The sequence below is a fragment of the Oncorhynchus keta genome, chromosome 9, assembly GCF_023373465.1.
Source record: "Oncorhynchus keta strain PuntledgeMale-10-30-2019 chromosome 9, Oket_V2, whole genome shotgun sequence".
NCBI classification, from domain to species: Eukaryota; Metazoa; Chordata; class Actinopteri; order Salmoniformes; family Salmonidae; genus Oncorhynchus; species Oncorhynchus keta.
Genome location: NC_068429.1, coordinates 35,248,230 through 35,260,313, shown reverse-complemented (window position 1 = coordinate 35,260,313; position 12,084 = coordinate 35,248,230). Strand labels below are relative to the sequence as shown.

General features: G+C 44.8%; 1 protein-coding gene across 2 annotated transcripts in view; it reads left to right on the top strand.

Moving 5' to 3' along the window:
* The first annotated feature begins 6,334 nt into the window (after positions 1–6,334).
* Positions 6,335–12,084, top strand: part of gnaz (guanine nucleotide binding protein (G protein), alpha z polypeptide) — a 42,482-nt gene continuing 36,732 nt past the window's right edge. For both annotated transcript variants that reach the window (XM_035776170.2, XM_035776169.2), the window contains exon 1: positions 6,335–6,668. The gene's annotated coding sequence lies outside the window, so the exon portion shown is untranslated. The remainder of the gene's footprint in view (positions 6,669–12,084) is intronic.

Genomic DNA, 12,084 nt, shown 5'->3' with positions numbered 1-12,084 from the left:
AAAACGTTTGTCATAGCTAGCTAGCTATATGACCCCTCTCCTATATTCACTTAGTGCCAGTTTCTGACATGTAAAATGTAATGTTCTAAGATTTGATATAGTTGGGTGAAAAAATAAAATATTTCGATAGGATACATTCTTATATTTGGCCACTAGATGTCGGGCTTTACATTCAAACCAGGGTGGAGCAGGAATCAAAGCAGAGGAAGATAGCACAGGAACCATAGAGGACCAGATCCATTCAGTGATGATTTTTACCTGAACCGCTGCCATTGATCATCTCAACACCCATCTATATTCTCACATCCCAGAAAACGACCCCACAAACACAATGCAACATCAGGGATTGGTAGGAGAGCCACCAATGTGTTGCTGCATCATCTGCTTGTCTGTCTACCAATTAGAGTAATCTGAATATTATTTTCCTTTTTATGCCTAAATACATGTTTTTCAGTGAGGAAGTGAGCTATAGCGACAAACAGAGAGAAGAGAAGACTGAGGAAGCGGGAGATAGAGATAGAGCGATGCCTGCTGTTAGATTTTATCTAGGTCAACAGGGGGAGTGCTCATTCTCTGATGCACGCCTGTGTACCAAATCTGTGATTGAACATTTTCTGTTACTCAGGCCTGCCACCCACTGCCTCTGCTCTCTGCTCTCATTGTTTCACGTGTCATCCCTGCTTCATTAAATACCCATTCATCACCAGTACATCTGTCCTAGCTGCCATGATGTAGAGCATCCAAGCTCTGGTTGGGGATGTATCGCTCTTAACCATTTCATGTGGAAGAATCTTTATCGCTCACTCTGTCTAATGAAGTCCAAGGGCACAGGGATGAACTTGTCAAAGGAGAAGCACAATCAGAGTTATACCAATGCAGCTATTTTTTTGGAGAACTGGTGTGTGATCAAATGTGTTAGTCAAATATGTAATCATCTCGCCAACTGCACTGTGCTCATTTCTGTTTCAACCCCCCCCCGAAGGAAATGAGCAGTGGTTTGAAAATAATCTGAAGAGAGAGCGAGTGAGAGGGAGATGTAGAATAAGTTGTGGTGGTGGGTCATATCAGATGCTGCACATCCTGTTCACAGCTGGGCGACAGTCTCTCAGGCTGATTCAAAACACCTGATTACATTTCTGAACGGATGATTAAAATGGGGTCTGAACGCAGTGTCAGTATTGTAGTGGAGAGAGCTCCAGCCCGCCGATCATGTAGAGTAAGGGGAGTGACATCCCTGTTAACACTGCCACGCCCTATGTTCCTCTGTCTGATAGCATTATGCTCTTTTACACCACATATCCCAGACCTTTAACCTTTTATGTTATCGGAAGACATGCATTACCCATTTACAGCAGAATTGAGTGCCCGACAAAAATTTGAGAGAAAAAAAAGAAAAGTTGTTTCTCTTCCATAGTACTAGTACATGTTTTATTTATCACATGCACCAAATACAACTTCTGTAGACTTTTTATTTAACTAAGCAAATCAGTTAAGAACAAAATCTTATTTTCGATGAGAGCCTACCAGGGAACAGTGGGTTAACTGCTTTGTTCAGGGGCAGAACAACAGATTTTTACCTTGTCAGTTCAGGGATTTGATCCAGCAACCTTTCGGTTACTTGTCCAACACACTAACCACTAGGCTACATGCCGCCCTGTAGACTTCAAAACTGAAATGCTTACTAACCTTTTCCAATGATTCAGAGTGTAAAAAAAATATTGTAAAAAATAAATAGTAACTAATACAAGGGCTAAAAATAAAATACACAAGAATTGAGCTATATACAGGGAGTACCAGTACTTGATGTGCAGAGGTACGGAGTACTTGAGGTTCTTGATAAGGACAGGAGTCCGAGACAGGGAAGAGTGTGGGTGTCAGGGGGAAGCCGTTTGACACAGTACAAGCTGTGTCGTGTCTGGACCTTTCTCTGGTGGGTGTCCTGAGCAAACCTGACCTTTACAGGAGTCTAGCTTTCCTGTTCCTGTCACATTTGTGCCACCTTACCAAACAGGTGTTGGGTGGCATCACTGCCACGGGGCGGGCAGCAGATATTATCACTGGCTGTGCCACACAATACCAGACACCACAAACTCATTCTCAGGGACGGGTTCGACAACAACAGTGGCTGTTTTACGAGATCCATACAGATTTGAGTCATATTGTCTGGGGATGGAAGATCTTCTTCGAAACTGAAAGCCACTGCTTGCCTTAAGTGGAAAAACAATGCAGATATCACATAGTGAAATGATACAACAGGGTTACTCAGTTGTCACTGATGCCGTTGTGATGATGCAATGTTTGGAAATGGAGAGGCTGGTGTCCTGGTGCTGTGGCTGAGGTGGCGGTCTGCCTGTCTCCCTGGGCGGGCTGGGTGGCTGGGTGTGTCCTCTTGCTTGGAGCTCCTCGACTCTGCTCTGCTTGGCTCCGTACTGCTGGGCTCCAGGGTTCTGTGGGATCCGGGGGAGCCAACACTGTTACCATGTCTGATATGAGAGCCTGATCAAAGCTGCCCCGTTCCGCCTGACCGATTTCCACAGGATTAAGGATTAGAGAGACAGGAAGCTGGGAGAGCGGCATAGAGACCATCTGAGAGAGAAGGGGAGAGACAGAGGAAGGGTGAGACAGAATCAGATGGAGAGAGGGAGAGAGAGAGATGAAGCAATAGTGTTAGAGAGGGTAGAGAGAGACAGAGGGGAGAGGGGGGATGGGTCACGAGGGACACTGGAAGGGACAATCATTATTATGAATCTGTATCTAGTACTTGTATCTGTCCCTAAATGAGAGCAGCGGTGCACAGAAGGCACACAGAGGGTCATGATGACAAACAATATTGAGAAGGTTTACCTCTGGCTTTTAAATAAACAATAATAGTAAATTCATGTTTCTGACAGTTTGTCAGGAAATACGTGAAAAAAATGTTTACAGTCTACAAGTTGGAAAAGGCCACTCATTTTTTTGCCATTCGCTGGATGTGTGCTTGTGCTTTGCGGTGCGGCAAAATGCTTCTGTCAATGATATGACATTGATAGCTGGTGATCATTTGCCCTTTCAGTTCATCCTCTATTACTGGAGATGATGCTGAGAAAGTGAGAGCTCCGCCAAGAGGATAAACACAAGATATGCAGAACTGGTTGCATGACTTAAAGGTTTCTAAACAGATATATTTCCTGTATATGGTCAGATATGCTTCTTGGTCAAAATGCTACTTTGTCAAAGACTGTATGTCTCAGTCTTTTTCCCACACACACACTTTAATTTACTCATAAGGGCAAATATCTAGACATTCTAAATGTAGTTTACAGTAAATCCACAGTAAATCTTTCAATGACAGCCATTTTGCATAACCGATTTTCCTCTGTAGATTGAAGAAAACCACGTGACTAACTGACACAGGAAGTACTGTATGTATGGGCACCAGAGCAAATATTGTATACCTTGTATTTTCAGGTGAGATCAGAACTAAAGTAACAAAGATAGACCACAATACTGTCTTAGGCATTTTCGGGACCTTTATATACTTTTTGGTCAACATCTGTGTTTTATTCCTCAATGCAAATAACTGTAGGCTACGCACTTTGCACCAGTGGCAATGTGTGATAAATCAGGCCATGTACTGTATGTCAAATCAACTGTATGTGTAAATGTACTTATCTATTAAATCTCATTAGGTGTAAGATGACAAGATGCTATACATACATAAAGACTGTCACAAAGACTGGGTTCTGTAGGTGAACCACAGGAGGTTGGTGGTACCTTTGTTAGGGAGAACTGGGTCATGGTAATGGCTGGAGCCACCCGCTCCTCAGCAGCCTCCTGTAACTGGTGAACGTGTTGTGGTGAAAGCTGCACGATAGTGGCAATGAATTGGGTCAAGAAGACATTGTTTTCATACGAGGTAACCTCGTCTCCAGGCTTGAATTGCCAGCGCGAGCCGACTGGTGCGTGAGATTACTTATGAGGCAACTTCAGAGAGGCTTTTTCATGCCAATTGTTCATGTCATTACTCGAGAGACATTGGAATGACAGGGCCAATTTTGGTGGCAAACTGTGGATTGGGTATGGAACAAGAAGGCCCCCACACTGTTAAAGATCCCAATTCACCGCTTCATTGGCATTTCGAAACGTTGTCATAAGGTGGTGAATTGGGAGCTTTAACAGTGTGAGGGCCTTCTTGTTCTATACTATTATTCTTTATTCGCCCAGCACCTATGTTTTTTTAAAGATATGCGTATGACCACAAACTTTTCTAAACTGTGGATTGGACCATATGCCCTCTCTATATTTAGGTTTTGCCACATCACATTGTCTTATTGGAGGTTATAACTTTCTGGTTCTCGTGACAAATAGGTTGAGCCTGTCTCTTCCTCTTCATTTCTAGCTCTCTGCCGCTTTACCTCTTTTGAACTCAAAACACTGACAGATTACTGATTCTTAAATTGGAAGGATTATGAAGAAGATGAAATTCCTCACTTTCAGTCTTCCTTACAGGGTGAGAGTGAGAGGCAGACAGAAAGAGAGAGAGAGACTAGAGAGAAACTGTCTGATAAGGTCGAGTAGCTAGCATTAGCTCATTAATGATCCATAACTCAGCAGCCAACAGGGAGGGGCTGCGGTGGAACAATGACAAGCTTCCGGTCCCCGTCACAGCATCTGCCTGTCAGGCTGGATTATCAGAGGCTGTGCATTATCATGCTGAAATATGAGGTGATGGCGGCAAATTAATGGCACGACAATGGGCCTGGCATGCCAAATAGTGTCCCCCTCTACGTCACAATGGGATTCCACAGGCCTCAAGATCTCGTCACAGTATCTCATTACGGAAACCGGGACTCATCCGTGAAGAGTATACTTCTCCAAGGTGGCTGTGGCCTTCGAGGGTGAGTGTTTGCCCACTGAAGTTGGTGACGATGCCGAACTGCAGTCAGGTCAAGACCCTAGTAATGACGACGAGCAAGCAGATGAGCATCCCTGAGACGGTTTCTGACAGTTTGCTCAGAAATTCTTCAGTTGTGCAAACCCACAGTTTCATCAGCTGTCCGGGTTGCTGGTCTCAGACGATCTCGCAGGTGAAGAAGCTGGATGTGGAGGTCCTGGTCTGGCGTGGTTACATGTGGTCTGCGTTTGTGAGGCCGGTTGGACGTAAGGCCAAATTCTCTAAAACGACATTGGAGGTGTCTTATGGTAGAGAAATTGACATTCAATTTTCTGGCCTCTAGTGGACATTCCTGCAGTCAGCATGTCAATTGCACGCTCCCCCAAAACTTGAGACATCTGTGGTATTGTGTTGTGTGACAAAACTGCACATTTTAGAGGTGCACCTGTGTAACGATCATGCTGTTTAATCAGCTTCTTGATATGCCACACCTTTCAGGTGGATGGAGTATCTTGGTTCAGGAGAAATACTCACTAACAGGGATGTAAACACATTTGTGCACAACATGGAACATTTCTGGCATATTTTATTTAAACTCATGAAACCAACACTTTAGGTGTCGCGTTTTATTTTTGTTCAGTGTAATATAATTTATTGATAGCATGGTATAGGTGTTCTAATTACAGTTCTCATTTCCTCACTACACCCCCAGCAATCTGATACTGGGTTTATTTCCCCTAGCCAGGGGTATGTGTGTGGCGGGAGGAGGCTCCTTACACACAACCCATATCCTTATTGATGGATGTGCAGTTAGCCTCATGCAGCGGCTTAAGCAATATAACCTGTATGTATATGTGTGTGTGTGTGTGTCTTACCTTATTATGGGTATAAACAGGCCACAAAAGGCCCGTTTTTACCAAAGATAGATGAGAGCTGAGGAGAACAGCAAGCCCTACCCCTTCACATCGCATAGTAGGTAGGATTTTTTATTTGTCAGCATATCTATTTGTTCTTGGTTAGAGCCAATAGCAGTGAAGGAAGTGGTCCCTCTGTCACAGAAACAGTTGGCACGGAAACAGCACATTACACCATTATCCAATCCCCCTCCCAGCCCCATATCGTCATCACTCCTCTCCCTCCCTTCCTCTCCTCTCTTCTCCTCTTCCCACTCTCTTACTCTCTCTCTCTATCGTGCATGCTATTTCAGCCATCAATGAAATCACAACCAATCTTGCTGTTGACTTGTCATAGACCAGAGAAATAGAATAAGCAGGGCTGTTATACATTGAAACACACACATAAGCTGTCCTTTCCATTGCTTCTCATAGGGGTCTCTGTCTGTTTCCCCTTCTCATTGCATGCAGCAGACAGCTTCTATTGTATCCTGTTTTTGTCACAGCCCAGTGTTCTGTTTAGCTTGGTGCCCTTTTACCTCTTTCTCTGTTTCTCTCATGATTTAATCCTGTCCATTTTCCCCTTCTCTCTCTATCCCCGCTGACTCCTCCCTTCATTTCTCTCTCCCTCCGCTCTCTGACACACTCAAACACGCACGCACACATACACACACACCCTCCTCCCCCACCGCTGCAGTGTCTCAACTGCCTTGGAGCAAACAAGAGAGGAAATAGAACACAGACAATAATAAGAAAGGCGAGAAAGAGGGGAATAGAAAGAGATAGAGAGGGTGTGAAAGACAGGAGAATGTTGGACTAAGGGTGGAGTGCACACAGCCGTTCTCTTCCAGCAAGTGTTTGTCTGCAGTATCCCTGGTGAATGGATGCTGGACGGTGAAACGGTAAGCCTGCCTGCTTTATTTTCTCACACACCCTTTTTTCTGTCATCACTGCTAAGTTGGCCTCCTTTGGGCCACCTTTGTTTTTCTGGGGGGGGTGAGGAATTGCTATGTGACTGTATTCATAATACGGAGGAACAGAACATTTTTCCTCTCAGCTGAGCTCAGGATGGGGATGTTCTGAGATGAAGGCTGCTTCTCCTGTCCCCTCCTCCACCCTGCCTGCTCTCTATGTAGACCTAGACATGTACAAGGAGAGCTGGTGTCTGCCTGTCTGTGGTGCACATCTCCTCCTTGATACATCCTTGATACATATGGTTGTCTGTAATGTTGGGTTTACGTGAAATGGGAAGGATACCTCAAAGGTGTATGTGTGCATGCTCTGTCCATCCCAGTGACCATGAAAGAGAGAGAAGAGAGCCAGTAAAAGCACTGTCACGTAGGATCTGCTGTATGGCTCTCATGACTGCCTTAGTTAGACAGTGAATGTGACACTGCGGTGGGAGGAGCACACACCCCGTGGAGCGTTGCTCTGCAGGCAGGCACTGGACTGGACATTGGCTTCACATCGGCATTTAGCAGTACTCCGCCTGCCAGCCCACATCAACAATAACATCAGCACTTCGATCGATAACCGTTTTGACCCAGGATGGGTGTGTGTGGAGGTGTATTTGTGATGTGTGTGCATGAGTGTGATTCTAACAAAGTGAGAGAGTGTGTGTGTTCGCTGATCTCCATCGGCCACAGCACTGAGGGTCATTTGTTTTATTTTAAAAATCCCTCATATCTCTAATGAGGCATTACCGTGGTTTGTGGAGAGGGGTCAGAGTCAGCAGTGCAGTGCCAGGAGTCTGTCTGTGTGTGTTTGTGTGTATGTGTGAGTGAGAGAGAGAGAGTGATAACCTGCGCAGGGAGGGGTCGAGGGGCTAGGGGGTTTAACAGCGGGGAGGCAGATGAGGTTGATGCAGTGGAGAAAGAGAGAGAGAGAAATGGGGAAAGAGAGAGAGAGAAACGGAGAGAGAACAAGATTGGGAAACAGGAGGAAAACAGGACAAGAGAGGAGAGATGGAGAGAATGTAATGAGAAACATTGAGGGGACAGGGCTGTTTAGCCGAGTGTCACCGGAGATGATGGATGATGCAGACTAAAGAACTGGCTGCGTGCGATAGTCCGAAAGAATGAAGTGAAACAGCCAACATCCAGGCCCTCAGACATCTAAAAATGGAGGCACAAATAGTGGAAGAAAATCCCACAAATGCTTTGGGATCTCTGGAGGAAGACAGATCAAATCAAATCAAATTTTATTAGCCACATGCGCCCAATACAACAGGTGTAGGCCTTACAGTGAAATGCTTACTTACGAGCCCCTAACCAACAATGTAGTTTAAAAATAATAAGAAATATGAATAAGAAATAAATGTAACAAGTAATTAAAGAGCAGCAGTAAAATATCAATAGCGAGAATATATACAGGGGGAACCGGTACAGAGTCAATGTGATGAGGTACCGGTTAGTCGAGGTAATTGAGGTAACATGTACATGTAGGTACAGTTATTAAAGTGACTATGCAAAGATGATAACAGGGAGTAGCAGCGGTGTAAGGGGGGGTAGCCATTTGATTAGATGTTCAGGAGTCTTATAGCTTCAGGATAGAATCATTTTAGAAGCCTCTTGGAACTAGACTCAGCGCTCCGGTATCTCTTGCCGTGCGGTAGCAGAGAGAACAGTCTATGACTACGGTGGCTGGAGTCCTTGAAAATTTTTAGGGCCTTCCTCTGACACTGCCTGGTATAGAGGTCCTGGATGGCAGGAAGCTTGGCCCCAGTGTTGTACTGGGCCGTTCACACTACCCTCGGAAGTGCCTTGCGGTCGGAGGCTGAGCAAATGCCATACAGGCAGTGATGCAACCAGTCAGGATGCTCTCGATGGTGCTCTTTGGGCATCTGAGGACCCACCCCAAATCTTTTCAGTCTCCTGAGGGGGAATAGGTTTGGTTGTGCTCTCTTCATGACTGTCTTGGTGTGCTTGAACCATATTGGTGATGTGGACACCAAGGAACTTGAAGCTTTCAACCGGCTCCACTGCAGCCCTGTTGATGGGAATGGGAGCATGCTTGATCCTCTTTTTCCTGTAGTCCACAATCATCTCCTTTGTCTTGATCACATTGAGGGAGAGGTTGTTCTCCTGGCACCACACGGCCAGGTCTCTGACCTCCTCCCTATAGGCTGTCTCGTCGTTGTTGGTGATCAGGTTGTATCATCGGCAAACTTAACGATGGTGTTGGAGTCATATCTGGCCGTGCAGTCATGAATGAACAGGGAGTACAGGAGGGGAGTGAGCACGCACCCCTGATGGACCCCTGTGTTGAGAATCAGCGTGGTGGATGTGTTGTAACCTGCCCTTACCACCTGGAGGTGGCCCGTCAGGAAGTCCAGGATCCAGTTGCAGAGGGAGGTGTTTAGTCCCAGGGTCCTTAGCTTATTGATGAGCTTTGTGAGCGCTATGGTGTTGAATGCTGAGCTGTAGTCAATGAATAGCATTCTCACATAATGAAGGTGTTCATTGTGTCAAGGTGGGAAAGGGCATTGTGAAGTGCAATAGAGATGGCATATCTGTGGATCTGTTAGGGCGGTATGCAAATTGGAGTGGTCCTTTTGTTTGATTAATTCCGTCAATATATATCCAAAATGTCCATTTATTTGGCGCGTTTGATCCAGAAAAACACCGGTTCCAACTTGCGCAACGTGACTACAAAATATCTCAAAAGTTACCTGTAAACTTTGCCAAAACATTTCAAACTACTTTTGTAATACAACTTTAGGTATGTTTTAACGTAAATAATCGATAAAATTGAAGACAGGAAAACAAACTGTAGCATGCTTTCTCGTCACGCGCCTCTATCTAACAGTACACTTCAAGTGACCCACGTTCAAGATGGCCGTACTTCTTTATTACACAAAGGAATAACCTCAACCAATTTCTAAAGACTGTTGACATCCAGTGGAAGCGATAGGAACTGCAAATCTGGATTCCCAGTGAAAAACTATTGAAAAGAGAGTGACCTCAAAAAAATAAAATCTGAATGGTTTGTCCTTGGGGTTTTGCATGCTAAATAAGTTTTGTTATACTCACAGACATGATTCAAACAGTTTTAGAAACTTCAGAGTATATCCAAATATACTAATAATATGCATATCTTATCTTCTGAGGATGAGTAGCAGGCAGTTGAATTTGGGAATGCATTCCATCCGGACGTGAAAATACTGCCCCCTGTCACCAAGAAGTTAAAGGTCTTACATCGGCTTCGGAGAGCGTGATCACACAGTCTTCTGGAACAGCTGGTGCTCTCATGCATGTTTCAGTGGTATTTGCTTCGAAGCGAGCATAGAAGTAGTTTAGCTCGTCTGGTATGCTCGTGTCGCTGGGTATCTTTTGGCTGTGCTTCCCTTTGTAGTCTGTAATGGTTTGCAAGCCCTGCCACATCCGACGAGCGTCAGAGACAGTGTAGTGCATTTTGATCTTAGTCCTGCTTTGCCTGTTTGATGGTTCGCCGGAGGGCATAGCGGGATTTCTTATAAGCTTCCGGGTTAGAGTCCCGCTCCTTGAAAGTGGCAGCTCTTGCCTTTATCTCAGTGTGGATGTTGCCTGTAATCCATGGCTTCTGGTTGGGTACGGACAGTCACTGTGGGGATGACGTGATTGATGCACTTGTTGATGAAGCCAATGACTGATGTGGTGTACTCTTCAATGCCATCAGAGGAATCCCGGAACATATTCCAGTCTGTGCTAGCAAAACAGTCCCGTAGCTTAGCATCTGCTTCATCTGACCCCTTTTTTATTGATTGAGTTACTGGTCCTTCCTGCTTTAATTTTAGCTTGTAAGCAGAAATCTTGAGGATAGAATTATGGTCAGATTTGCCAAGTGGAAGGCGAGTGAGAGCTTTGTATGCATCTCTGTGTGTGGAGTGAAGGTGGTCCACAGATTGTTTCTCTTTGGTTGCACATTTAACATGATGATAGAAATTTGGTAAGACCGATTTAAGTTCCCCTGCATTAAAGTCCCCGGCCACTAGGAGCGCCGCCTCTGAGTGAGCGGTTTCCTGTTTGCTTATGGAGGAATACAGCTCATTGAGTGTGGTCTTAGTGCCAGCATCAGTCAGTGGTAGTATTTAGACAGCTATACGAAAAATACAGATGAAAACTCATTAGTTAGATTGTGTGGTCTTCAGCTTATCATGAGATACTCTACCTCAGGTGAGCAAAACCTCGAGACTTCCTTCGAAATTTACAAAAATACATAGTCCGCCGCCCCTTGTCTTAAAAGATGCCGCTGTTCTATCCTGCCGATACAGCATATAACCAGATATCTGTATGTTGATAATGCTGTCGTTCCGCCATGACTCTGTGAAGCATATAAGATTACAGTTTTGAATGTCCCGTTGGTAGTTTAATCAAGCCAAGCCAAGTCAATATGGAACATTTCAAGAACTTTGAACGTTTCTTCTTTGAATGTTGCAGTCGCAACAACCATCAAGAGCTATGATGAGACTGGCTCTCATGAGGACTGACACAGGAAAGGAAGACCCACAGTTACCTCTGCTGCAGAGGATAAGTTCATTAGAGTTACCAGCCTCAGAAAATGCAAGCCAAATAAATGCTTCACAGAGTTCAAGTAACAGACACATCTCAACATCAACTGTTCAGAGGATACTGTGTTAATTAGGCCTTCATGGTCAAATTACTGCAAAGAAACCACTACTAAAGAACACTAATAAAAAGAGACTTGCTTGGGCCAAGAAACATGAGCAATGGACATTAGACTGGTGGAAATCTGTTCTTTGGTCTGATGAGTTAAAATTTGAGATTTTTGGTTCCAACAGCTGTCTTTGTAAGACAGGTGAATGGATGATCTCCACATGTGTGGTTGCCACCGTGAAGCATGCAGGAGGAGGTGGGATGGTGTGGGGGTGCTTAGCTTTATTTAGAATTCAAGGCACACTTAACCAGCATGGCTACCACAGCATTTTGCAGCGATCCCATCTGGTTTTCGCTTAGTGGGACTATCATTTGTTTGTCAACAGGACAATGACACAACACACCTCTAGGCTGTGTAAGGGCTATTTGACCATGCAGGAGAGTGATGGAATGCTGTATCAGATGACCTGGCCTCCACAATCACCTGACCTCAACCCAATTGAGATTGTTCGGGATGAGTTGGACCGCACAGTGAAGGAAAAGCAGCCAACAAGTGCTCAGCATATGTGGGAACTCCTTTAAGACCGTTGCAAAAGCCTTCCAGGTGAAACTGGTTGAGAGAATGCCAAGAGTGTGCAAAGCTGTCATCAAGGCAAAGCGTGCCTACTTTGAAGAATATAAATATTTGTTTAACAGTTTTTTAGTTTCTACATGATTCCATCTT